A 27,909-nucleotide genomic window follows, 5' to 3' on the forward strand; every position below is an offset into this window, starting at 1 on the left:
CCTCTAAATTCCTAATGGAGGACCTTGTTTCATTCATGAAACTCACAGTGGCCTTAGATAGATCAGAGACTATATTTGCTAAGCTAGATGGATTCTGCTCAGAATTCTCTGTCTGTTGCTGAGTGGATGATGGAAAAGGTTTGCTATTGCTAAACCTTTTTCTTCCACCATTATTAAAGCCTTGTTGAGGCTTTTGTTGATCCTTCCATGAGAAATTTGGATGATTTCTCCATGAGGGATTATAGGTGTTTCCATAGGATTCACCCATGTAATTCACCTCTGCTATTGCAGGGTTCTCAGGATCATAAGCTTCTTCTTCAGAAGATGCCTCTTTAGTACTGTTGGATGATTCCTTCAATCCATTCAGACTCTGAAAGATCATATTGACTTGCTGAGTCAATATTTTATTCTAAGCCAATATGGCATTCAGAGTATCAATTTCAAGAACTCCTTTCCTCTGAGGCGTCCCATTACTCACAGGATTCCTTTCAGAAGTGTATATGAACTGGTTATTTGCAACCATGTCAATAAGTTCTTGAGCTTCTGCAGGCGTTTTCTTTAGGTGAATGGATCCACCTGCAGAATGGTCCAATGATATCTTTGATAATTCAGATAGACCATCATAGAATATATCCAGGATGGTCCATTCTGAAAGCATGTCAGAAGGACACTTTTTGGTCAGTTCCTTGTATCTCTCCCAAGCTTCATAGAGGGATTCACCTTCCTTTTGTCTGAAGGTTTGAACATCCACTCTAAGCTTGTTAAGCTTTTGAGGAGGAAAGAACTTGGCTAAGAAAGCCGTGACCAGCTTATCCCAAGAGTTCAGGCTGTCTTTAGGTTGAGAGTCCATCCATATTCTAGCTCTGTCTCTTACAGCAAATGGGAAAAGCATAAGCCTGTAGACCTTGGGATCAACCCCATTGGTCTTAACAGTATCACAGATATGCAAGAATTCAGTTAAGAAACTAATTGAGGTTTCAGCTCAAAATTATTTGCTCCAATGGCAGGGATTGAGATGCTTCTTCCATGTAAATTGGAATTAGGTGCAGTAAAGTCACCAAGCATCTTCGTTGCATTGTTATTATTTTTGGCCATTCCTCCTTCTTTTTCGAAAATTTCTGTCAGATTTTCTCCAGAGAGTTGTGCTTTAGCTTCCCTTAGCTTCCTCTTCAGAGTTCTTTCAGGTTCAGGATCAACTTCAATAAGAATGTTCTTATCCTTGTTCCTGCTCATATGAAAAAGAAGAAAACAGAAAAAAAGATATGGAATCCTCTATGTCACAGTATAGAGATTTCTTTATGTGAGTAGAAGAAGAAAAGAAATTCGAACACAGAAAGAGAGAGAGGGTTCGAATTTTTAAGAAGAAGAGAAGTGTTAGTAGATAAATAAATAATTAGAAGGAGGTAAGAGAGAATAATTTTTGAAAAAAAAAATATTTTTGTTTTTAATTTAAAATTAAAATTAGAATTCAAAAATTAAGAAAGGAAAATTGAATCAAATTAAATTAAATTTAAAACAATTAGTTAATTTAAAAAGGAATTTTGAAAAAGAGGAAGGTGATTTTCAAAAATTAGAGAGAGAATTAGTTAGGTAGTTTTGAAAAAGATATGATTGAAACAAAAAGATAGGATTAGTTTGAAAAAGATTTGAAAATCAATTTTAAAAAGATAAGAAGTTAGAAAAGAAGTTAGAAAGGATTTTGAAATTGAATTTTTTTAAAGATGTGATTGAAACTTATTTTGAAAAAGATATTTAAAAAGATTTGATTTTGAAATTAAAGTTGATTACTTGACTAACAAGAAACTAAAAAGATATGAGTCTGGAGTTTAAAGATTGAACCTTTCTTACTAGGCAAGTAACAAACTTAAAAATTTTGAATCAATCACATTAATTGTTAGCATTAAATTCGAAAATATGAAACAAAGATAAGAAAAAGATTTTTTGAAAATCATTTTGAAATTTTCGAAAATCATAAAAGAAAAATGAGAAAGATTTGAATTTTTTTGAAAAGATTTGAAAAAGATAGAATTTTTAAATTGAAAATTTGATTTGACTCATAAGAAACAACTAAATTTTAAAAAGTTTTGAAAAAGTCAACTCAAATTTTCGAAAATTTATGAGTGAAAAAGGGAAAGATATTTTTTTGATTTTTGAATTTTTAATGATGAAAGAGAAAAACATCAAAAAGACTCAAAACATGAAAATTATGAATCAAAACAAGAAAAATATGCAAGAACACGTTGAATGCAAAGATGAACACCAAGAACACTTTGAAGATCATGATGAACATCAAGTATGTATTTTTGAAAAAAATTTTAATAAAGGAAAACATGCAAGACACCAAACTTAGAAATTTTTAATATTTAGACACTAAGAATTCAAGAATGCATATGAAAAACAAGAAAAGACACAAAACAAGAAATTTTAAAGATCAAACAAGAAGACTTATCAAGAACAACTTGAAGATCATGAAGAATGTAATGCATGAATTTTTGAAAATGCAAGAAACATAACAACATGCAATTTGACACCAAACTTAAAAATTGACACTAGACTCAAACAAGAAACATAAAATTTTTGGTTTTTATGATTTTATTAATTAATTTTTTTTTTTTGATTTTTCGAAAACTAATTTGGAAAAACGAAAAAGAAGAAAATTTTTTGTATTTTTCGAAAATAGAAATAAAAAGCTTAAAAAAAATAAATTACCTAATCTGAGCAACAAGATGAACCGTCAGTTGTCCAAACTCGAACAATCCCCGGCAACGGCGCCAAAAACTTGGTGCGCAGAAATCGTGACGGTTCCATTCCTTGGTAACGGCATTAAAAACTCAATACGCACGTTCATAATCTTAGTTCTTTGTCACAACTTCGCACAACTAACCAGCAAGTGCACTGGGTCGTCCAAGTAATAAACCTTACGTGAGTAAGGGTCGATCCCACGGAGATTGTCGGCTTGAAGCAAGCTATGGTCACCTTGTAAATCTCAGTCAGGCGGATTCAATTGATTATGGAGATTTAATAATTAAAAAGATAAATAAAACGTAAGATAAAGATAGTGATACTTATGTAATTCATTGGTGAGAATTTCAGATAAGCGTATAGAGATGCGTTCGTTCCTCCTGAACCTCTGCTTTCCTATTGTCTTCATCCAATCATTCATACTCATCTCTATGGCAAGCTGTATGTTAGGCATCACCATTGTCAATGGCTACATCCTATCCTCTCAGTGAAAATGGTCCAATGCCCTGTCACTGCATGGCTAATCATCTGTCGGTTCTCGATCATACTGGAATAGGATCCATTGATCCTTTTGCGTCTGTCACTACGCCTAGCACTCGCGAGTTTGAAGCTCGTCGCAGCCATCCCTTCCCAGATCCTACTCGGAATACCACAGACAAGGTTTAGACTTTCTGGATCTCAAGAATGGCCGTCCATGGATTCTAACTTATACCATGAAGATTCTGATTAAGGAATCCCAGAGATACTCATTCAATCTAAGGTAGAACGGAAGTGGTTGTCAGGCACGCGTTCATGGGTTGGGAATGATGATGACTGTCACGATCATCACATTCATATTGAGGTGCGAATGAATATCTTAGAATCGGAATAAGCTTGAATTGAATAGAAAAATAATAGTACTTTGTATTAATTCATGAGGAACAACAGAGCTCCACACCTTAATCTATGGTGTGTAGAAACTCTACCGTTGAAAATACATAAGTGATGAAGGTTCAGGCATGGCCAAATGGCCAGCCCCCAAACGTGATCTAAAGATGAAACTAAAGATGTTCCAAAAGATCTCTAATACAATAGTAAAAAGTCCTATTTATGCTAAACTAGTTACTAGGGTTTACAGAAATGAGTAAATGATGCAGAAATCCACTTCTGGGGCCCACTTGGTGTGTGCTTGGGCTGAGCATTGAGCTTTACATGTGTAGAGGCTTCTCTTGGAGTTGAAAGCCAGTTTGTAACTTGTTTCTGGCGTTTAACTCCACTTTGCAACCTGTTTCTGGCGTTTAACTCCAGAATGCAGCATGGAACTGGCGTTGAATGCCAGTTTGCGTCATTTAAACTCGGGCAAAGTATGGACTATTATATATTTCTGGAAAGCCCTGGATGTCTACTTTCCAACGCAATTGAAAACACGCCATTTGGAGTTCTGTAGCTCTAGAAAATCTACTTTGAGTGCAGGGAGGTCAGAATCCAACAGCATCTGCAGTCCTTCTTCAACCTCTGAATCTGATTTTTGCTCAAGTCCCTCAATTTCAGCCAGAAAATACCTGAAATCACAGAAAAACACACAAACTCATAGTAAAGTCCAGAAATGTGATTTTTATTTAAAAAATAATAAAAATATACTAAAAACTAACTAAATTATACTAAAAACTATGTAAAAATAATGCCAAAAAGCATATAAATTTATCCGCTCATCAGTGTCCTTAGCACGTGAATTAGTGCATTCTCTTCCTGTGGCTCTAAAGCAGAGTTTATGATCACGAGAAAAGTGTAATTTTCTCCCAGAAATGCATATTTCAGGGATGGTGGTAGTGGTTTGAGCTCGGGTTTAGGAGGCTTCTCCTCTTCCTGAGGAGTATTCAGAGGTTCTTCTGTTTTCTCTGGTTCCTCCATATCAGCCTGAACATCTTTAAAAATGTCCTCTAGTTCTAATTCGAGACTCTCAGTCATATTGACCTCTTCCACCAGGGAGTCAATAATATCAACGCTTAGGTAGTCTTTTGATGTGTCTGGATGCTGCATAGCTTTGACAACATTCAACTTAAACTCATCCTCATTGACTCTCAGGGTTATCTCCCCTTTTTGGACGTCAATGAGGGTTCGTCCAGTTGCTAGGAAAGGTCTTCCTAGAATGAGAGTTGCACTCTTGTGCTCTTCCATTTCCAGCACTACAAAGTCAGTAGGGAAGGCAAATGGCCCAACCTTGACAATCATGTCCTCAATTATGCCTAATGGATATTTAATGGAGCCATCAGCAAGTTGAAGACATATCCGGGTTGGTTTGACCTCTTCAATCAAGCTAAGCTTTCTGATAGTGGATGCAAGGATTAGATTGATACTTGCCCCAAGGTCACATAGAGCTGTCTTGGTACAAGTTCCCTCCAATGTGCATGGTATCATAAAGCTTCTCGGATCCTTAAGCTTTTCTGGTAAGCTTGTTAGGATGACTGCACTGCATTCTTCAGTGAGAAAAACTTTTTCTGTTTCTCTCCAATCCTTCTTATGACTTAAGATTTCTTTCATAAACTTAGCATAAGAGGGTATTTGCTCAAGTGCCTCTGCAAACAGAATCTTTATTTCAAGAGTCTTGAGGTAGTCTACAAAGCGGACAAATTGTTTATCCTGTTCTGCTTGGCGGAATTTCTGAGGATAAGGCATTTTGGCTTTATATTCTTCAACCTTAGTTGCTGCAGGTTTATTTCCTACAGAGGCAGGTTGAGAAGCCTTCTTGAAGGAGTTATTATCAGCACTTGCAGGTGTCTGATCCCTCATTGGTGTTTGAACGCTAGGATTGGACGTGGATTGGGTGTTTAACGCCAGATTCCAACCCTTTTCTGGCATTTGAACGCCAGAACTGGACATGGATTGGGCGTTTAACGCCAGTTTTTCACCCTTTTCTGGTGTTTGAACGCCAAACTTATTCCTCTCTGGGCTCTTACTGTCCTCAGAGGGATTTTGGGTAGCAGGTTGCTCATCCTCTGTCAGCTGTTCCTTTCATGGCTTTCTACTGCCTTGAGTTGAGATATTTAATGTTTTTCCACTTCTTAATTGAACTGCTTGGCACTCCTCTGTTATCTATTTTGATAACTGCTGTTTTGTCTAATTCAATTGTGATTCCATATCCTTGTTAGCAATTTTGGTTTCTTGTAGCATCTCCTTAAATTCTGCTAACTGCCTTGTTATAGAAGATAGTTGCTGATTGAGTTCAGTAACTTGTTCCTGAGGACTAAAGTCAGTTGATACTGCCTTAGCTTCTTCTTTCATGGAGGACTCATTACTTATGTACAGATGCTGATTTCTAGCAACTATATCAATAAGCTCTTGAGCCTCTTCAATAGTCTTTCTCATGTGTATAGATCCACCAGCTGAGTGGTCTAGAGATATCTGAGCTTTTTCTGTAAGCCCATAGTAGAAGATGTCTAATTGCACCCACTCTGAAAACATTTCAGAGGGGCATTTCCTTAGCATCCCTCTGTACCTCTCCCAGGCGTTATAAAGGGATTCATCATCCTCTTGTTTAAAGCCTTGGATGTCCAGCCTTAGCTGCGTCATCCTTTTTGGAGGGAAATATTGATTCAGGAATTTGTCTGATAACTGTTTCCATGTTCTTATGCTTGCTGTGGGTTGGTTATTTAACCACCTCTTAGCTTGATCTTTTACAATAAACGGAAACAGTAACAGCCTGTATACATCCTGATCTACGTCCTTGTCACGCATTGTGTCAGCAATTTGCAAGAACTGCGCCAGAAACTCAGTAGGTTCTTCCTGTGGAAGACCGGAATACTGGCAATTTTGCTGCACCATGACAATGAGCTGAGGATTTAGCTCAAAACTGCTTGCTTTGATGGGAGGTATACAGATGCTACTCCCATATGCGGCAGTAATGGGGTTAGCATATGACCCTAGAGTCCTTCTGGACTGTTCATTTCCATTTAGGTCCATGATGGATAAAATGGAATTGATATGAATTGTAAATAAAAGATATTTTTGTTTTTATTTTATTAAAAAAATGAATAAATAAAAAAATAAAATACAATAAAGTAATTAGAAATTAAAATATAGATTTCGAAAAGTAAAAGAAAAAAAGAAAAATAAATTCGAAAACCAAGTTAATTGCTTAATTAAGAAGCTTTGAATATGATTTTTGAAAAAAGATTTTGGATATGATTTTTGAAAAAGATTTTGAATTTTGAAATTTTAAAATTAAAACAGAAAAAAATAAAAAATTTTAAAATAGAAATCTGAATTTTTGAATGAGATTTTCGAAAATTCAATTAGATAGAGAGAAAAGATATTTTTGAAATTAATGAGGAAAGAGAAAAACAATAAAATGACACCAAACTTAGAATTTTTAGATCAAAACAGACAAAATAAATAGGAAAACTTCGAATATCAAGATAAATACCAAACTTAAAAATTTTTATACTTTGAACACTACAAATTCGAAAAAAAAAATGAAAGAAAAATAAACTCATGCAATTGACACCAAACTTAAAATATGAAACTAAACTCAAACAGAAAAACTCAATTATTAGTTTATAAAAATTTTTGAAAAAAAATTGAAAAAGAATATAAGGATTTTAAAAAAAGTTCAACCAAAAACAATAATAGAAGACGCAATTTTAGTGACTCTAAACTAAAAAGATAAATTTTTCCTAATCTAAGCAACAAAATAAACCGTCAGTTGTCCAAACTTGAACAATCCCCGGCAACTGCGCCAAAAACTTGGTGCACGAATTGTAAATCACGCTTTTCACAACTCGTACCACTAACCAGCAAGTGCACTGGGTCGTCTAAGTAATACCTTATGTGAGTAAGGGTCGATCCCACGGAGATTGTCGGCTTGAAGCAAGCTATGGTTATTTTGTAATTCTTAGTCAGGAAATTAATAATAATGGTTGGGTTTATGAAAAGTAATTAACATAAAATAAATAATACTTGTTATGCAGTAATGGAGAACAGATTGAGGTTTTGGAGATGCTTTGTCTTCTGAATCTCTGCTTTCCTACTGTCTTTTTCTTTACCCACGCAGGTCTCCTTCCATGGATAGCTATATGTTGGTGGATCACCGTTGTCAATGGCTACCATCCATCCTCTCAGTGAAAATGGTCCAAATGCGCTGTTGATGTGTGGAAAATGATCCAACACAAAACTCACCGGCAAGTGTACCGGGTCGCATCAAGTAATAATAACTCACGTGAGTGAGGTCGATCCCACAGGGATTGAAGGATTGAGCAATTTTAGTTTAGTGGGTGATTTAGTCAGGCGAACAAGAGTTGATTTGAGTGATTTGTAATTGACAGAAGCTAAATTGCATGAATTGTAAATGGGGATGGGAAATTTGCAGGGAATTAAAGAGAACAGAAAATAAAAGTGCTGAATCTTAAAGAACAAGAAATTAAATGGCAGAAACGTAGAACGCAAGAAATGTAAATTGCAGAATCTTAGAGTGCAAGAAATGTAAATGGCTTGAATGGTAAATGGGTCAGGGGTGTGGGATTGCAAGAATTAAACAAAAGAACAGTAAATCTCAACACATGGAAGAGTAGAAGATGACTTGAATTGAACCGGATCTAGAATGGAAACGTAAATGAACTTGAAAAGCATTCAACAGAGAAAATAAAATGATGGCTCCAGATCTCAGGACCCAAGAGACTAGATAACCAAGTCTAGATCTCAATGCCTTCCTAGATCCAAATTTAGAATTCAATTGCAAGAAAAGTAAAGATCAAGCAGTAGAAGAAGCAAAACCAAATTCAATTTCCAAAAGTTGCAGTAAAGTGAGACAGAGAGATATCAAGGTGAGATTGAGACAGAATTTTCTCAATTCTCAACACCAAAGATTCAAGAAAAGTGTAAATGAAATTTAAAACAAGAAAACTAAGAGGAAGAGAATTCAATTCCCCTTCCCCAAGACTCAGAATCTCAAAATAACTTCTAATCAAAAGCTCTCCAAAATTACTCAGCAAAACTAAAAGGAAAAGCTCTCTCGAAAACTTAAATTCTAAGCTATTTATACACTCTCTTCAAATGATCTTCAAGCCTTGAATTGGGCCCTTGCTCTTGATGGAATTGGGTTGACAAAAGCCTCTGTTGATTGCTCTTGGTGTTGGAAAGAAACCCACTTGTGAATCGGGCCATGAACCATTTAAGCTTGAGTCAAAGTTTGAGGCAAACTTTGACTCAAACTTTTTTTAGCAGATTGCCCCTTTGTGCTCCCATCCACGTTTGGCTCAAAGTTTGAGGTCAAACTTGAGCTCAAACATGGCTCCTCCCTTGCATCTCTTTTGGCCAACGTTTGGCCCAACGTTTGAGGCAAACGTTGGTGCAAACGTGGCTCAATTAAACCTTCAATTAGGGACTCTTCTTCATGCTAAAATGGCGCCAATGTTTGACCTCAAGTTTGAGGCAAACATTAGCGCAAGCTTTTTGGCCTCCTGGGTGAAATTTTTCAAGCCAACGTTTGACCTCAAGTTTGAGGCAAACGTTGGCGCAAGCTTTTTGCTTCCCTGGGTGAGATTTTTGCAAACCAACGTTTGACCTCAAGTTTGAGGCAAATGTTGGCGCAAGCTTTTGGCTTCCCTGGGTGAGATTTTTGCAAACCAACGTTTGACCTCAAGTTTGAGGCAAACGTTGGCGCAAGCTTTTGGCTTTCCTGGGTGAAATTTTGCTTTTCCTCACGTTTGAGCTTAAGTTTGAGGTAAACTTTAGCTCAAACGTGAGTCCTCCTTCTTGCCCTTGCCATCTTCTTTTCTTCAACCTCCTTCAAAGCTTTTTCACCTATCATCAATCAATCAAAAGTATCAAAGCTATGCTCAAAATCATGAGATTGTTTCTCTTTCATAATATATGACAATTATAGCACAAAATCTCATGAAAATACATCAATTTATCCACGATTGATTGAATCAAAGGAAACATGAAAATCTACCCAATTGGCTTACTTATGGCTCAAGAAAGTGCATAAAATCTATTGAAAACAAAAGAAAAAGACTAGTGACACTGGCTAAGATGACTTGTCATCACAACACCAAACTTAAAGCTTGCTTGTCCCCAAGCAAGTACTGAATTTATTGAGAAGAAAGAATGAAATGGAAGAGGATGTTTATGCTAGCAGAGTATTATTGGTAGCTCATGGGGTTTTATGTAGATATGTAACTCACTTCTTATTAACATTTAGGCCTAGAAAGTCTCCTCCAAGCATCAAGCAACACACTGCTATGACTTCTCATTATTCCTTTGTCCTTGGTTACTATTTTTTCTATAAGCTTTAGTTCAGTGTCTTGTGTAACAAGCTCTTTTCTTTATTTATGCTTGACACATTTTTCACTTATAGACACTTGGCTCACATTCTTTCTTAGAACATTGATGCCCAGCACCTCTTTAGGTTACTAAATGCCTTGTAGTTAGGTTGCTCTTGATAGTGGACTTTCAGTTGATAATCCTGGGTTAGTTAACCCAAGTTTCCAAGTGTTGATGCACTCCAAAGAACTTAATAATCCAAGCAGATCCTAGTACAAAGACACCACAGGCATATATTCTAAGGTTCAAGCTATTGGTGTCTAGCTTTATTTCTTTTTTTTTCTTTTGTTCTGCTGCCACCTTTGGCTTTTTCTTTTCTCTTTTTGTTTTTCTTTTTTTTTTTTAACCAAGGATTTTTATTTTGTTGAGTTTCATAGACAGTGAGCTACTTTCTACTTAAAAGGAGACAGTCTAATTCTTTTATTCACTAAAAGTGAGCTATCATACAATCACACATACATACCACCACTTACTATTATTGTACTTTCAGCTATCAAAGAACTATCTCACTTCACATTCCAAACATTCCTTTTATTGAATTAAAGATGCAGGGGACAAAGCATGCATTTAGTTAAGTAAAAGTAAACACACAAGCACACACTTAAATTAGCTTACTTATTACAAAGAGTGATTCTACTTGTACTAGATGAACACTTTAGCAAGTCATAAGTCAAAGCATTTCTCAACCGCAAGAGTTAAGTATAGATACAACCTATTGGTTTGCAGTTCTTTTGTTCTTCCTTCTGTTGTGCCCCTTTTGAGTTGTGGTGCATAATGTCTTCAAATGGTGGTTAGTTCCCTGCACAATTCTCAAAGGTTGCTTGCTTCTCAAGCCCTTAGGTGACTGGTTAGTATGCATGAATTGAGTGTGACTTTTGGATTTAATTTGGTGTGGGAACACCAAACTTAAATCCTTGCCACTTTCTCTGATGCAACAGGTTAACTATATGTAAAATCTTGTGTCCTTGCTAAAGGTTATGGAGTTAAAACTAGAAAGCAGTTAAGTAGTTGAATAATCTGTTTGATTGCTTGGAGCTAGTATTGTGCAGGAAGTGAGAATGTGCTTTTAAATGAGGTTCTGGTGGAACACCAAACTTAGAATCCTTCATTCTCCCTTAAATTGTTTTAGTGTGCAACACCAAACTTATCTCCTTGCAATGCATACCAATTATTCAACATTTTTATTGAAAAGGCTATGAAAAGAAAACTACCTCAGGTTGAGTTGCCTCCCAACAAGCGCTCTTTTAATGTCACTAGCTTGACATCCTTCATTTTTTTTTCAAGAAGGCTGTAGGCTCTGAACCTCTTTTTCCTTGTCCCATTGTCCTCCTAAGTACAGCTTTGCTCTGTGACCATTTGCTGTGAATTGACTCTTTGTTGCTTCGTCTAGCAATTCAATACTCCCATAAGGAAAAACCTTGGTTACCAAATATGGACCAGTCCACTTAGATTTAAGCTTGCCAGGGAACATCTTGAGTCGTGAGTTGTTCAAGAGTACTTGCTGCCCAGGTTTGAATTCTTTCTTCAAGATCTTCCTGTCATGCCACCTCTTGGCTTTTTCTTTGTATATCTTGGCATTTTCATAGGCTTCTAGCCTAAATTTATCCAGCTCATTTAGCTGCAACAACCTTTTCTCCCCTGCTGCTTCAGAGTCAAGGTTTAGGAGTTTAGTAGCCCAAAACGCTTTGTGTTCAAGCTCTACAGGGAGGTGACAAGATTTGCCATATAATAGCTGAAAGGGAGACTTCCCAATGGGAGTTTTGAAAGCTGTCCTGTATGCCCAGAGTGCATCCTCCAGCTTCCGAAAACATCTATATATGCAGACACCAAACTTAATGTTTGGTCATATACTTCATCGGAATGACTAAGCATATGGTCTAAGAGTGTTTGAAAAACTGATTTAGTGTACTTGAAGGTACACCAAACTTAGAAGTCTTGGCATATGTTTCAAAATAGTGCATGCATTCATTAAGTACGTTCATGAGAAAAGAAATCATGCTAGGGTGATCATAGCTTATTGAATTTAAAATGACAGGAATCTTAAATCATGGGTTGCCTCCCATGGAGCGCTCTTTTATTGTCACTAGCTTGACACTTGGGCTTTCTTTTATGGTGGTTGATGATTGTAGTGCCTCAACTTATCCCCCCTGACTGTGATCCTCTTCTTTGTTCCTTGATGTTCAATTTCAGCATGCTCTAATGAGAGTATATTGCTGACAGTGTAGTAACTATCAGTCTGTTGGCTTGCTCCCAGTTGTTGATAGATCAATTGCACTTTATCACCTTTGGAGAGCCCTTCTGTTGGAATCTTTTTATTCTTCCAACCCCTTTTTGTTTTGTTCTTGTGTTTCTTCATTCCTTTTGTTGACCTTTCTTCTTTGGCCGTAGGTTTACCTTGGAGATTTCTCTTCTTAGTGGCTAACACTATAATGTCCTCTTGAACTTCTTCATTATTTTGCACAGTCTCTTTCCCTTTTTGACTTGTTGTATCATCTATCTCTTGCTTGGGAGGGCAGTTGTTGTCTGTCTTGTTGATTCCCTCCTTCCGTTGTAGATTTTCTTTGTCATTTTCTGTACCATCCTTCTTTTTATGATTGAACTGTGTTTCTGGCAGTACACTCAGAGTGACACTCTCATCATGCATCCTGAGGGTTAATTCTCCTTGCTCTACATCTATGATGGCTCTTGCAGTGGCTAAAAATGGCCTTCCCAAGATGATTGAATTGTTTTCTTCTTCTTCAGTGTTCAATATTACAAAGTCCACAGGAAAAATGAACTTGTCAACCTTAACTAAAAGGTTTTCAATCACTCCTTTGGGATATACTATTGACTGGTCCACCAATTCTAAGGACATCTGTATTGGTTTCACCTCTCCTATGCCAAGCTTTTTCACTAAGGATGATGGGATTAAATTTATGCTTGCTCATAAGTCACACATCCCCTTGTTGATAAGTAGATTTCCAATGGTGCAAGGTAGGAAGAAACCTCCAGGGTCTTCCACTTTGGGGGGGAAGTCCTTTTCTGATGAGTGTACTGCATTCTTCAGTGAGAAGCACAGTTTCCTTCTCTTGCCAACTCCTCTTCTTGTTGATAAGTTCTTTTAAGAACTTTGCATACAGGGGCATTTGCTCAAGTGCTTCAGCTAAGGGAATATTGATCTCCAACTTCTTGAAGATTTCAAGAAATTTTGGGAAGTGTTGGTCCTTAGTCTCTTTGTTGAACCTCTGGGGATATGGCAGTGGAGGTGTAATGCTCTTTTTCACTTGCTGCTGTCCTTGAATTGCTTCTTCTTCTCCCTTTTTGTGAAGTGGTTGGTTGGTCTTCTTTCCTTCTTTGCTTCTCAGTGCTCTTGTTTGGCATCACATTTTGATCATTGGCTTCCTCTGCGTGTGTTGGCTTTTCCTCTTCTATTGGCCTTTTGCTGTTCTCCACTTGTTTTTTTGTAGTGTCATTGTTGCTCATCAATGTTCTCTCACTTCTTAATTGTATCGCCTTGCACTCTTCCTTAGGATTTGGAATTATGTCACTTGGCAGGGAACTTGATGGTCATTCTATTGCAAGGTGTTTAGAGAGCTGGCCAATTTGCCTTTCCATATTCTTCATGGAGGCTTCCTGGTTCCTTGCTGTCATTTCCTGGTGCTTCATCATCTTCTCCATTAACATTTCCAAATTAGTGATCCTCTGAGAGTCATGTGAAATTGCTTGGTTATGGGGTGTTGATGGTTGATGGTAAGTGTTTTGGTTGGTGGGTTGGTTATTGGATGGATAATGGTTAGAGTTTGGGAAGTTGTTTTGGGGTTTTCTGTAAGGGTTTTGGTTAGTTTGCTGTTGGTTGTGGTTTTGATTGTTTCTTGAAGTGTTTTGATTTGAGTTCCTCTGCCATGGTTGTTGGTTCTAGTTGTGATTATCCCTCCATCTGAGGTTTGGGTGGTTCTTCCAGGATGGATTGTAGGTGTCACCATACACCTCATTTGATCCTTGATTATGCATATACTGCACTTGCTCTTGTTGTTCTTCTTCTTGGTTCTCCTCATTCTGCCCCCAAGGAGTTGTTGGTTGGCTTGTGGCACTCACTGATGCTACTTGTAGGCCATCAATTCTTTTGGCCATTTGCTCAAATTGTTGCTGAATCTGCTGCTGCATCATTTTGTTTTGAGCCAGAATTGAATCCACTCCTTCCAGCTCCATTACTCCTCTTCTTTGTGATGGTTGGCGTTGCCTTTGATGAGCAAAGAAATAATGGTTGTTAGCCACCATGTCAATGAGATTTTGAGCTTCCTCTGCAGTTTTCATCAGTTGCAATGATCCTCCAGCTGAGTGATCAAGTGCCTCTTGACCCTTTAGAGTGAGCCCTTCATAGAAGTTCTGCAGCTTGTCCCACTCAGTGAACATCTCTGGTGGACATTTCCTCAGCAGCGCTTTATATCTTTCCCATGCTTCATATAGATTTTCAACATCCAATTGTGTGAATGTCTGCACCTCGGTCTTCAACCTAATGATCCTTTGAGGGGGGTAAAACTTGGAAAGAAACTTGCTCACCAAATCATCCCAAGTGTTGATGCTTTCCTTCGAAAATGTTTCTAGCCATTGAGTGGCCTTGTCCCTGAGAGAGAATGGGAATAACAACAGCTTGTATATGTCAGGGTGCACTCCATTGCTTTTAACTATGTCACAAATCCTCAAGAAAGTGGATAGATGTTGGTTTGGGTCCTCCAATGGTCCTCCTCCAAAAGAGCAGCTATTTTGGACCAATGTGATGAGTTGTGGCTTCAGTTCAAAGTTATTTGCATTGACATTAGGGGTAAGAATGATGCTTCCACAATGTCTAGCATTTGCAAATGTATAGGAGGCCAGTACTCTTCTCTGTTGTGGGTTATTGTTAACCCCTCCTCCTGGATGGTTGGGATTAGATGGATCTCCTTCCATCTCGTGATATTCTTCCTCAGATTCTTCTTCTCCAACAATGCCTTTCCCTCTTTCAGCTCTTCTTAATCTCCTGAGAGTTCTCTGGTCAGCTTCAGATAAAATAGGAGTAGCTCTCCCTGTACCTGACATACAAACCAAACAAAAGAAACACAAAACCAGTGACACTTCAATCTATTGCTAGAATTAAATTTTAGTTAGCTTAAGCAAAAATTCAAACAGTTAGTGGGTTAGTCAAAGATTAAAGAAATAGAAAAGAAAAAGTGCTTGATCTAGATCTCCACTTCACTTAATCATTGTCAATCTATTTCAATCCCCGGAAACGGCGCCAAAAACTTGATGTGTGGAAAATGATCCAACACAAAACTCACCGGCAAGTGTACCGGGTCGCATCAAGTAATAATAACTCACGTGAGTGAGGTCGATCCCACAGGGATTGAAGGATTGAGCAATTTTAGTTTAGTGGGTGATTTAGTCAGGCGAACAAGAGTTGATTTGAGTGATTTGTAATTGACAGAAGCTAAATTGCATGAATTGTAAATGGGGATGGGAAATTTGCAAGGAATTAAAGAGAACAGAAAATAAAAGTGCTGAATCTTAAAGAACAAGAAATTAAATGGCAGAAACATAGAACGCAAGAAATGTAAATTGTAGAATCTTAGAGTGCAAGAAATGTAAATGGCTTGAATGGTAAATGGGTCAGGGGTGTGGGATTGCAAGAATTAAACAAAAGAACAGTAAATCTCAACACATGGAAGAGTAGAAGATGACTTGAATTGAACCGGATCTAGAATGGAAATGTAAATGAACTTGAAAAGCATTCAACAGAGAAAATAAAATGATGGCTCCAGATCTCAGGACACAAGAGACTAGATAACCAAGTCTAGATCTCAATGCCTTCCTAGATCCAAATTTAGAATTCAATTGCAAGAAAAGTAAAGATCAAGCAGTAGAAGAAGTAAAACCAAATTCAATTTCCAAAAGTTGCAGTAAAGTGAGACAAAGAGATCTCAAGGTGAGATTGAGACAGAATTTTCTCAATTCTCAACATCCAAGATTCAAGACAAGTGTAAATGAACTTAAAACAAGAAAACTAAGAGGAAGAGAATTCAATTCCCCTTCCCCAAGACTCAGAATCTCAAAATAACTTCTAATCAAAAGCTCTCCAAAATTACTCAGCAAAACTAAAAGGAAAAGCTCTCTCGAAAACTTAAATTCTAAGCTATTTATACACTCTCTTCAAATGATCTTCAAGCCTTGAATTGGGCCCTTGCTCTTGATGGAATTGGGTTGACAAAAGCCTCTGTTGATTGCTCTTGGTGTTGGAAAGAAACCCACTTGTGAACCGGGCCATGAACCATTTAAGCTTGAGTCAAAGTTTGAGACAAACTTTGACTCAAACTTTTTTTATCAGATTGCCCCTTTGTGCTGCCATCCACGTTTGGCTCAAAGTTTGAGGTCAAACTTGAGCTCAAACGTGGCTCCTCCCTTGCATCTCTTTTGGCCAACTTTGGCCCAACGTTTGAGGCAAACATTGGCGCAAACGTGGCTCAATTAAACCTTCAATCAGGGACTCTTCTTCATTCTAAAATGGCGCCAACGTTTGACCTCAAGTTTGAGGCAAACGTTGGCGCAAGCTTTTTGGCCTCCTGGGTGAAATTTGTCAAGCCAACGTTTGACCTCAAGTTTGAGGCAAACGTTGGCGCAAGCTTTTTGCTTCCCTGGGTGAGATTTTTGCAAACCAACGTTTGACCTCAAGTTTGAGGCAAACGTTGGTGCAAGCTTTTGGCTTCCCTGGGTGAGATTTTTGCAAACCAACGTTTGACCTCAAGTTTGAGGCAAACGTTGGCGCAAGCTTTTGGCTTCCCTGGGTGAAATTTTGCTTTTCCTTACGTTTGAGCTTAAGTTTGAGGCAAACTTTAGCTCAAACGTGAGTCCTCCTTCTTGCCCTTGCCATCTTCTTTTCTTCAACCTCCTTCAAAGCTTTTTCACCTATCATCAATCAATCAAAAGTATCAAAGCTATGCTCAAAATCATGGGATTGTTTCTCTTTCATAATATATGATAATTATAGCACAAAATCTCATGAAAATGCATCAATTTATCCATGATTGATTGAATCAAAAGAAACATGAAATTCTACCCAATTGGCTTACTTATGGCTCAAGAAAATGCATAAAATCTATTGAAAACAAAAGAAAAAGACTAGTGACACTGGCTAAGATGACTTGTCATCAGCTGTCACCGCACGGCTAATCATCTATCAGTTCTCACTCATGTTGGAATAGAATCCATTGATTCTTTTGCATTTGTCACTACGCCCAACACTCGCGAGTTTGAAGCTCATCACAGTCATCCCTTTCCAGATCCTACTCGGAATACCACAGACAAGTTTTAGACATTCCGGATCTCAGGAATGGCTACCAATAATTCTAGCCTATGCCACGAAGACTCTGATCGTGAACCAGGAGGCTAAGAGATACACACTCAAGCTAGTGCAGATAGAATGGAGGTGGTTGTCAGGCACGCGTTCATAGGTGAGAATGATGATGAGTGTCACAGATCATCACATTTATCAGGGTGAAGTGCGAGTGAATATCTTAGAATAGAAACAAGCATGATTGAATGAAAAATAGTAGTAATTGCATTAATTCATCGAAACACAGCAGAGCTCCTCACCCCCAACCTTGGGGTTTAGAGACTCATGCCATCAGAAATACAATGTAAAGTGTAAAAATGTCATGAGGTACATAGTAAGTCTCTAAAAGTTGTTTTTATACTAAACTAGTAGCTAGGGTTAGAGAAAATAAGTAACTAACTGCAGATAGTGCAGAAATCCACTTCCACGGCCCACTTCGTGTGTGCTTAGGTTGATGATGAGCGGATAATTTATACGCTTTTTGGCATTGTTTTTATTATGTTTTTAGTAGGATCTAGTTACTTTTAGGGATGTTTTTATTAGTTTTTATGTTAAATTCACATTTCTAGACTTTACTATGAGTTTGTGTGTTTTTCTGTGATTTCAGGTATTTTCTGGCTGAAATTGAGGGACTTGAGCAAAAATCATATTCAGAGGTTGAAGAAGGACTGCTGATGCTGTTGGATTCTGACCTCCCTGCACTCAAAATGGATTTTCTGGAGCTACAAAACTCAAAATGGCGCGCTTCCAATTGCTTTGGAAAGTAAACATCTAGGGCTTTCCATTAATATATAATAATCCATACTTTGGCCGAGTTTAGATGATGCAAAAGGGAGTTGAATGCCAGTTCTACACTGTAGTCTGGAGTTAAACGCCAGAAACACGTCACAAACCAGAGTTGAACGCCAGAAATACGTTACAAACTGGCGTTCAACTCCAAGAATGACCTCTCCACGTGTAAACTTCAAGCTCAGCCCAAGCACACACCAAGTGGGCCCCGGAAGTGGATTTATGCATCAATTACTTACTTCTGTAAACCCTAGTAACTAGTTTAGTATAAATAGGACTTTTTACTATTGTATTTAAAGATCTTTGATCAGTTTTATGCTATCTTAGACTTTCATGGGGGCTGGCCATTCGGCCATGCCTGGACCATTATCACTTATGTATTTTCAAACGGTAGAGTTTATGCACTCCATAGATTAAGGTGTGGAGCTCTGCTATTACTCATGATTTAATGTAAAGTACTACTATTTTCTATTCAATTCAACTTATTCCGCTTCTAAGATATCCATTCGCACTCAAGAACATGATGAATGTGATGATTATGTGACGCTCATCATCATTCTCACTTATGAACGCGTGCCTGACAAACATTTCCGTTCTACATGCAACCAAGCTAGAATGAGTATCTCTTAGATATCTAATACAGGGGACCGAGTCCGAGTTATTAGTATCTTCGTGGTATAAGTTAGAACCCATGGATGGCCATTCCTGAGATCCGGAAAGTCTAAACCTTGTCTGTGGTATTCCGAGTAGGATCTGGGAAGGGATGGCTGTGACGAACTTCAAACTCACGAGTGCTGGGCGTAGTGACAGACGCAAAAGGATAGTAAATCATATTCCAGTATGATCGAGAACCTCCAGATGATTAGCCATGCCGTGACAGAGCATTTGGACCATTTTCACAGAGAGGATGGGATGTAGCCATTGACAACGGTGATGCCCTTACAGAAAGCTTGCCATGGAAAGGAGTAAGACTAATTGGATGAAGACAGCGGGAAAGCAGAGATTCAGAGGAACGAAAGCATCTCTATACGCTTATCTGAAATTCTCACCAATGAATTACATAAGTATTTCTATCTTTATGTTCTATTTATTTATTATTATTATTCGAAAACTCCATAACCATTTGATATCCGCCTGACTGAGATTTACAAGATGACCATAGCTTGCTTCATACCAACAATCTCCGTGGGATCGACCCTTACTCACGTAAGGTTTTATTACTTGGACGACCCAGTGCACTTGCTGGTTAGTTGTGCGGAGTTGTGAAGTTATGTTTGGACCATGGCATTGTGCACCAGTTATTGGCGCCATGCCAGGGAGAGAACAAACAACAAATTTTACAACCTCAGAGTAACAATTTTGCATACCAAGTTTTTGGCGCCGTTGCTGGGGATTGTTCGAGTTTGGACAACTGACGGTTCATCGTGTTGCTCAGATTGGGTAATTTTCTTCTTATTTTATTTTCAAAAAGTTTTCAAAAATTTTTCAAAAATATTTTCTTCTTTTTCATTTTTCCTAATTTATATTCAAAAAAAAAAAAACTTTTCCTTTTGTTTTCGAAAATTATCTCAGAATTTTTAAGAATGAATTCTAGTGTTTCATGATGATTTGTTGAATCCTGGCTGACTGTAAAGCCATGTCTAAATTCCTTTGGACTGAGGATTCAACTAATCACTTCAATGCATGTAATAGCATACTAAAGCTTGGCTGGCTATTAAGCCATGTCTAACTCTCAGATTGGAGCTTTAGACTAAAGAGCCCCAAGATTCCTGGAATTCATATTAAAAATTTTGGAATCCTTATTTTTCTTTTTCACATTAATTTTTGAAAAATCCAAAAAAATCATAAAATCATAAAAATCAAAAATATTTTGTGTTTCTTGTTTGAGTCTTGAGTCAATTTTTAAGTTTGGTGTCAATTGCATTTTTTAAAAAAAAATTATGCATTTTTCGAAAATTCATGCATTCATAGTGTTCTTCATGATCTTCAAGTTGTTCTTGGCCAGTCTTCTTGTTTGATCTTCATATTTTCTTGTTTTGTGTCTTTTCTTGTTTTTCATATGCATTCTTGCATTCATAGTGTCTATACATGAAAAATTTCTAAGTTTGGTGTCTTGCATGTTTTCTTTTCTTGAAAATTTTTCAAAAAAAAATAAGTTCTTGATGTTCATCTTGACATTCAAAGTGTTCTTGGTGTTCATCTTGACATTCATGGTGTTCTTGCATGCATTCATTGTTTTGATCTAAAAATTCTCATGCATTGAGTCTTTTTCATGTTTTTCTCTTTCTTCATTAAAAATTCAAAAATAAAAAAAAATATCTTTCCCTTTTTCTTCTCATAAATTCGAAAATTTGAGTTGACTTTTTCAAAACTTTTTAAAATTTAGTTGTTTCTTATAAGTCAAATCAAATTTTCAATTTAAAAATCATATCTTTTTCAAAATCTTTTTCAAAAATCAAATCTTTTTCATTTTTCTTATTTATTTTCGAAAATTTTAAAAATATTTTTCAAAAATCTTTTTCTTAATTTTATCTCATAATTTTTGAAAATATTATCAATTAATGTTTTGATTCAAAAATTTCAAGCTTGTTACTTACTTGTTAAGAAAGATTCAAACTTTAAGTTCTAGAATCATATCTTGTGATTTCTTGTGAATCAAGTCATTAATTATGATTTTAAAAATCAAATCTTTTTCAAAACTAATTTTAATCATATCTTTTCAAAAATATCTTTTTATCTTATCTTTTTCAAATATCTTTTCTAACTTCTTATCTTCTTATCTTTTAAAATTTGATTTTCAAAATTTGTTTCAACTAACTAATTAACTTTTTGTTTATTTCTTATCTCTTTCAAAACTACCTAACTAACTTTCCCTCTCTAATTTTTGAAAATACCTCCCTCTTTTTCAAAAATTTTTTTTAATTAATTAATTGTTTAAATTTTAATTTTAATTTTAATTATCCTTCAATTTTCGAAAATCACTAACTCTTTTTCAAAAAATTATTTTCGAAAACTTCTTTCTCTCATCTTCTTCTATTTATTTATTTACTTACTAACACTTCTCTTCATCCCATATCTCTGCTCTCCTCACCCTTGTGTTTGGATTCTCCTCCCTTCTCTTTCCTTACATTACATTCTTTTCTTCTTCTACTCACACAAAGGAATCTCTATACTGTGACATAGAGGATTCTATATTTTCTTTGTTATTTCCTTCTTTGTCATATGAGCAGGAGCAAGGACAAGAACATTCTTGTTGAAGTAGACCCTGAACCTGAAAGGACTCTAAAAAGAAAACTAAGAGAAGCTAAAATACAACAATCCAGAGACAACCTTACAGGAATTTTCGAATAGGAAGAGGAGATGGCAGCCGAAAATAATAATAATGCAAGGAGGATGCTTGGTGACTTTACTGCACCTAATTCCAATTTACATGGAAGAAGCATCTCAATTCCTACCATTGGAGCAAACAATTTTGAGCTTAAACCTCAATTAGTTTCTCTGATGCAGCAGAACTGCAAGTTCCATGGACTTCCATCTGAAGATCCCTTTCAATTTTTAACTGAATTCTTGCAGATCTGTGACACTGTTAAGACTAATGGAGTAGATCCTAAAGTCTACAGGCTCATGCTTTTTCCATTTGCTGTAAGAGACAGAGCTAGAATATGGCTGGACTCTCAACCTAAGGATAGCCTGAACTCTTGGGATAAGCTGGTCAAGGCTTTCTTAGCCAAGTTCTTTCCTCCTCAAAAGCTGAGTAAGCTTAGAGTGGATGTTCAAACCTTCAGACAGAAAGAAGGTGAATCCCTCTATGAAGCTTGGGAGAGATACAAGGAACTAACCAAAAAGTGTCCTTTTGACATGCTTTCAGAATGGACCATTCTGGATATATTCTATGATGGTCTGTCTGAATTAGCTAAGATGTCATTGGATACTTCTGCAGGTGGATCCATTCACCTAAAGAAAATGCCTGCAGAAGTTCAAGAACTTATTGACATGGTTGCTAACAACCAGTTTATGTACACTTTTGAGAGGAATCCTGTAAGTAATGGGACGCCTCAGAAGAAGGAAGTTCTTGAAATTGATACTCTGAATGCCATATTGGCTCAGAATAAAATATTGACTCAGCAAGTCAATATGATTTCTCAGAGTCTGAATGGAATGCAAGCTGCATCCAACAGTACTCAAGAGGCATCTTCTGAAGAAGAAGCTTATGATCCTGAGAACCCTGCAATAGCAGAGGTAAATTATATGGGTGAAGCTTATGGAAACACCTATAACCCCTCATGGAGAAATCACCCAAATTTCTCATGGAAGGATCAACAAAAGCCTCAACAAGGCTTTAATAATGGTGGAAGAAACAGGTTTAGCAATAGCAAGCCTTTTCCATCATCCACCCAGCACAAACAGAGAACTGTGAACAAAATACCTCTAATTTAGCAAACTTAGTCTCTGATCTATCTAAGGCCACTCTAAGTTTCATGAATGAAACAAGGTCCTCCATTAGAAATTTGGAGGCACAAGTGGGCCAGCTGAGTAAGAAGATCACTGAAACCCCTCCTAGTGCTCTCCCAAGCAATACAGAAGAAAATCCAAAAGGAGAGTGTGATGAGATATTTTGGAGGAAAAATAAATTTCTCCCAAAATACCCAAAACTAACCGGCAAGTGCACCGGGTCGTATCAAGTAATAAAAACTCACGGGAGTGAGGTCGATCCCACAGGGATTGAAGGATTGAGCAATTTTAGTTTAGTGGTTGATTTAGTCAAGCGAATCAAGATTTGGTTGATGGTTTTGTGACTTGCAGAATTAAATTGCATTGAAGTAAAGAGAACAAGAAATAAATTGCTGAAACGTAAAGAACAAGAAATTAAATGGCGGAAGCTTAGAGTGCAAGAAATGTAAATTGCGGAATCTTAAAGCGCAAGGAATGTAAATTGCTTGAAATGTAAAGGGGATTGGGATGTGGATTTGCAGAAATTAAACAAGGAAAAATTAAATTGCATTAAACAGAAGAGGGAAAGGGAATTGGGATTGAACCGGATATGAAGCAGAAAAGTAAATGAACATAGAAAGCGGTAAACAGAGAAGTGAAATGAGAAATTCAGATCTCAGGACCCAGAGACTAGAAAACCAAGTCTAGATCTCAATGCCTTCCTAGATCCAAAAAGAACAATTGCAAGGAAATTGTAAATTGCTAAGAGAATAGATGAAGAGCAATGAACCGGAAATGAAATTCAATTAACAGTAAAGAAACAGAGAGATCCAAGATTGAGATTGAAACAGAATTTCTTCAATTCTCCAATCCAAGATCCAAGACAAGTGTAAATGAAAAATGAAAGCAATGAAAGCAAAGAAATTAAAGTTCAAAAGCTCTCCAAAAACTGTTATGAAAATTCCAAAAGGAAAGCTCCCTGAAGAACTTGAATTCTATCCTATTTATACACTTTCAAAAATGATCTTCAAGCCTTGAGTTGGGCCTTTGCTCTTGGTGGAATTGGGTTGAAAGAGGCCTTGGTTGATTGCTCTTGAAGTTTGGAGAAGAACCGAAGTGAACCAATTGAACCGGTTTTGAGGTTAGCAAAAGTTGGACCAAAAGTTTGAGCCAAAGTTAGGGGCTTTTCATAGCAGCAAACACATTTTTCTGGTATGCACGTTGGTGCCAACGTTAGGGGTCTAACTTTGACCCTAACGTTGGCCTTCCCTTATATGCTAATGGCGCCAACGTTAGCCTCCAAGTTAGGGGGCTAACGTTGGCGCAAACGTTGGCCCTTCTCCCTTATGTTTTCATGTGCCAACGTTAGCCTCCAAGTTAGGGGGCTAACGTTGGCGCAAATGTTGGCTAGCCAGGGAGGAATTCATGTGCCAACGTTAGCCTCCAAGTTAGGGGGCTAACGTTGGCGCAAACGTGGGATGGCCAGGGAGGAAATTTCAAGTTCCAACGTTAGCCTCCAAGTTAGGGGGCTAACGTTGGGGCTAACTTCTTGCTTCCTGGTTCAATTTCACTTATTCCATTGTCCTCTCCTTACTCCTAGCCATTCCTCTTTGCTTCAACCTTTCTCCAAGCTTTCTTCACCTATCATTAATCAACCAAACTCATCAAAGCTATGCTCAAAATCATGAGATATTCATTCTTTCATAATATGCAACAAATATAGCATAAAACCTCATGAAATGGCATAAATTCATATATGGTTGGTTCAATCAAGGGAAACATGAAAATCTACTCAATTAGCTTGCTTGTAGCTCAAGAAAGTGCATAATTCTAATGAAAACAAAAGAAAAAGACTAGTTAAAATAGGCTAGGATGACTTGTCATCACAACACCAAACTTAAAGCTTGCTTGTCCCCAAGCAAGAAATAGATTTATGCTCCAAGGTTCTTTCAATTAAGATGGATTGAGGAACACTTGTAAAGTGCAGTGAGTGAAGTGATCAAGTATCAGTGGGGTGAACTCTAAATCATATGCTCATGCAAGGGCTTCAGTGCTCACTAGTCCTTACATATTGGGAGTCGTAGATCTTTAGGATTTTTATCCAAATGGTATCATGGAGATCTCTTTATATGTAATCACCTTGAAGCAGCTTATAGTTTCTGTGCTTTGGCCTCGACTCTAAGTGTCATGTCTCAAAGCGGCTCTTTAGATAAGCTTTCAATCAATACTCCTAAACCAGTTGGTTTTAAGGTATTAGGTGTTAAAGCACCCCTAAGGATTTACTTGCTCAAGCCTCTTTCCTTGACACACTTCAACCACAAGCATTTACTAGGATAACAACTCTTTGAGTTTTTGTTTCTTTCTTTCTTTTTCTGCCTAGTAATTGATGCTCAGAGCCTTGGGCCATATTCTTTTTGTTTTTGTATTTTCTTTTCTTTCTTTTGTTTTGTTTGCTGCTTCTTGGATCAATAAATTTTTGAGAAACTCCACAATACTTCTTTGAACTTCATGTCCCGCCTATGAGCTCCCATGCAAGTTTTCACAAGCATGCAACCTCAATACATTATCATACAACTAGAACCACCACTTCTCCTAATCTTTTGCTTGCCTCAAAATTGTTTACTTCCTCAATCCTTCTTTTCAAAGAACTTTCATGTGATGCATTTCTTGGAAATTGAGTGCAAACAAGTTTTGAAGATGAGAATGTTGTGAATGATCAAGCCTCTTGCTTATTGAATTATAAAGAAAGACTATGCTATGCAGATAAGCAGGGGTAATTAAAAAAACTATGCTATGCAGATAGGCAGGGCAGATCAGGATACAATCCAACTTTCAATCACAGCAATATTTGACGTAGAACAATCACTTAACAATACAACCTTTTGGAGTTCGCTTGCTTTCCTTCTTCTCATCATCATCATTGCTGGCCTTTATGTTCATCTTTCACCTCTTTGATTGATGATGCTAAACATCTCCAAGAGCTTGTATGATACTCTGCAGTGATATTGAAAGTTGCTTGTTCCCCAAGCACTTGGAAACAATGGTTAATTTTCATGATTTATTTGCGGGCTTTTTGAACTTACTTTGGTGTGGGAACACCAAACTTAGCACCTTGCCAATGGTTCTCATGCATTGAATTAACCATGTGTAATAACTTTTTTCTTTTCTTCTTTTTTTTCAAAAGCAATAAAACTGAAAACTAGGAAACAGCAGAATAGTTAACTAGTTCATCCAACATGCTTGAAGCCAGCATTATGCAGAGAGTGAGAATGTGTTTTATAATGGGATTTTGGTGAAACACCAAACATAGAATCCTGCATTCTCCTTTAGATTGTTTTGGTGTGCAATACCAAACTTAGCTTCTTGCATTATAGATAGAACTAATTAACCTTTTTATTAAAAGAGTTATGAACAGAAAACTACCTCAGGTTGGGTTGCCTCCCAACAAGCGCTCTTTTATTGTCACTAGCTTGACATCCTTCATTCTTTGATCATGGAGGCTGAAAATCATAGTGCCTCAGCTTTTCTCCTCTCACTATGGACTTCCTTCCGGTCTCCTCCATTTCTTGCTGCCCTTCTTCAAAAATTCCAGAGGTGGAGAACTCTCTCCTGGTTCATGTCATACAACCAAAACAGCAAAGATGCACATAGCATTCTGTAGCTTGAGTGCAGTGGGGGTTAGTAGAGACAAAGTCTCAAACAGTTAGTGTGCAAGTCAAAGATTAAAGAAACAGAAAAGAAAAAATGCTTGATCTAGATCACCACCTCACTTAATCATTGTCAATCTAATCAATCCCCGGCAACGGCGCCAAAAACTTGATGAGATATTTTGGAGGAAAAATAAATTTCTCCCAAAATACCCAAAACTAACTGGCAAGTGCACCGGGTCGTATCAAGTAATAAAAACTCACGGGAGTGAGGTCGATCCCACAGGGATTGAAGGATTGAGCAATTTTAGTTTAGTGGTTGATTTAGTCAAGCGAATCAAGATTTGGTTGATGGTTTTGTGACTTGCAGAATTAAATTGCATTGAAGTAAAGAGAACAAGAAATAAATTGCTGAAACGTAAAGAACAAGAAATTAAATGGCGGAAGCTTAGAGTGCAAGAAATGTAAATTGCGGAATCTTAAAGCGCAAGGAATGTAAATTGCTTGAAATGTAAAGGGGATTGGGATGTGGATTTGCAAAAATTAAACAAGGAAAAATTAAATTGCATTAAACAGAAGAGGGAAAGGGAATTGGGATTGAACCGGATATGAAGCAGAAAAGTAAATGAACATAGAAAGCAGTAAACAGAGAAGTGAAATGAGAAATTCAGATCTCAGGACCCAGAGACTAGAAAACCAAGTCTAGATCTCAATGCCTTCCTAGATCCAAAAAGAACAATTGCAAGGAAATTGTAAATTGCTAAGAGAATAGATGAAGAGCAATGAACCGGAAATGAAATTCAATTAACAGTAAAGAAACAGAGAGATCCAAGATTGAGATTGAAACAGAATTTCTTCAATTCTCCAATCCAAGAACCAAGACAAGTGTAAATGAAAAATGAAAGCAATGAAAGCAAAGAAATTAAAGTTCAAAAGCTCTCCGAAAACTGTTATGAAAATTCCAAAAGGAAAGCTCCCTGAAGAACTTGAATTCTATCCTATTTATACACTTTCAAAAATGATCTTCAAGCCTTGAGTTGGGCCTTTGCTCTTGGTGGAATTGGGTTGAAAGAGGCCTTGGTTGATTGCTCTTGAAGTTTGGAGAAGAACCGAAGTGAACCAATTGAACCGGTTTTGAGGTTAGCAAAAGTTGGACCAAAAGTTTGAGCCAAAGTTAGGGGTCTAACTTTGGCTCCAACTTTTCATAGCAGCAAACACATTTTTCTGGTATGCACGTTGGTGCCAACGTTAGGGGTCTAACTTTGACCCTAACGTTGGCCTTCCCTTATATGCTAATGGCGCCAACGTTAGCCTCCAAGTTAGGGGGCTAACGTTGGCGCAAACGTTGGCCCTTCTCCCTTATGTTTTCATGTGCCAACGTTAGCCTCCAAGTTAGGGGGCTAACGTTGGCGCAAACGTTGGCTAGCCAGGGAGGAATTCATGTGCCAACGTTAGCCTCCAAGTTAGGGGGCTAACGTTGGCGCAAACGTGGGATGGCCAGGGAGAAAATTTCAAGTTCCAACGTTAGCCTCCAAGTTAGGGGGCTAACGTTGGGGCTAACTTCTTGCTTCCTGGTTCAATTTCACTTATTCCATTGTCCTCTCCTTACTCCTAGCCATTCCTTTTTGCTTCAACCTTTCTCCAAGCTTTCTTCACCTA

The 27,909-nt window shown here is 37.3% G+C and overlaps 2 non-coding genes across 2 annotated transcripts; one reads left to right on the forward strand and one right to left on the reverse strand.

Moving 5' to 3' along the window:
- The first annotated feature begins 652 nt into the window (after positions 1-652).
- Positions 653-760, forward strand: LOC112753756 (small nucleolar RNA R71). Its single transcript, XR_003178125.1, has one exon. It is a non-coding gene; the product is annotated as a small nucleolar RNA R71 (small nucleolar RNA).
- Positions 761-21,928: 21,168 nt separating this feature from the next.
- LOC112752864 (small nucleolar RNA R71) lies at positions 21,929-22,036 on the reverse strand. The gene has a single exon (XR_003177274.1). It is a non-coding gene; the product is annotated as a small nucleolar RNA R71 (small nucleolar RNA).
- Between the last annotated feature and the right edge of the window lie 5,873 nt (positions 22,037-27,909).

This window comes from Arachis hypogaea, chromosome 15 (assembly GCF_003086295.3).
Source record: "Arachis hypogaea cultivar Tifrunner chromosome 15, arahy.Tifrunner.gnm2.J5K5, whole genome shotgun sequence".
Taxonomy (NCBI): Eukaryota; Viridiplantae; Streptophyta; class Magnoliopsida; order Fabales; family Fabaceae; genus Arachis; species Arachis hypogaea.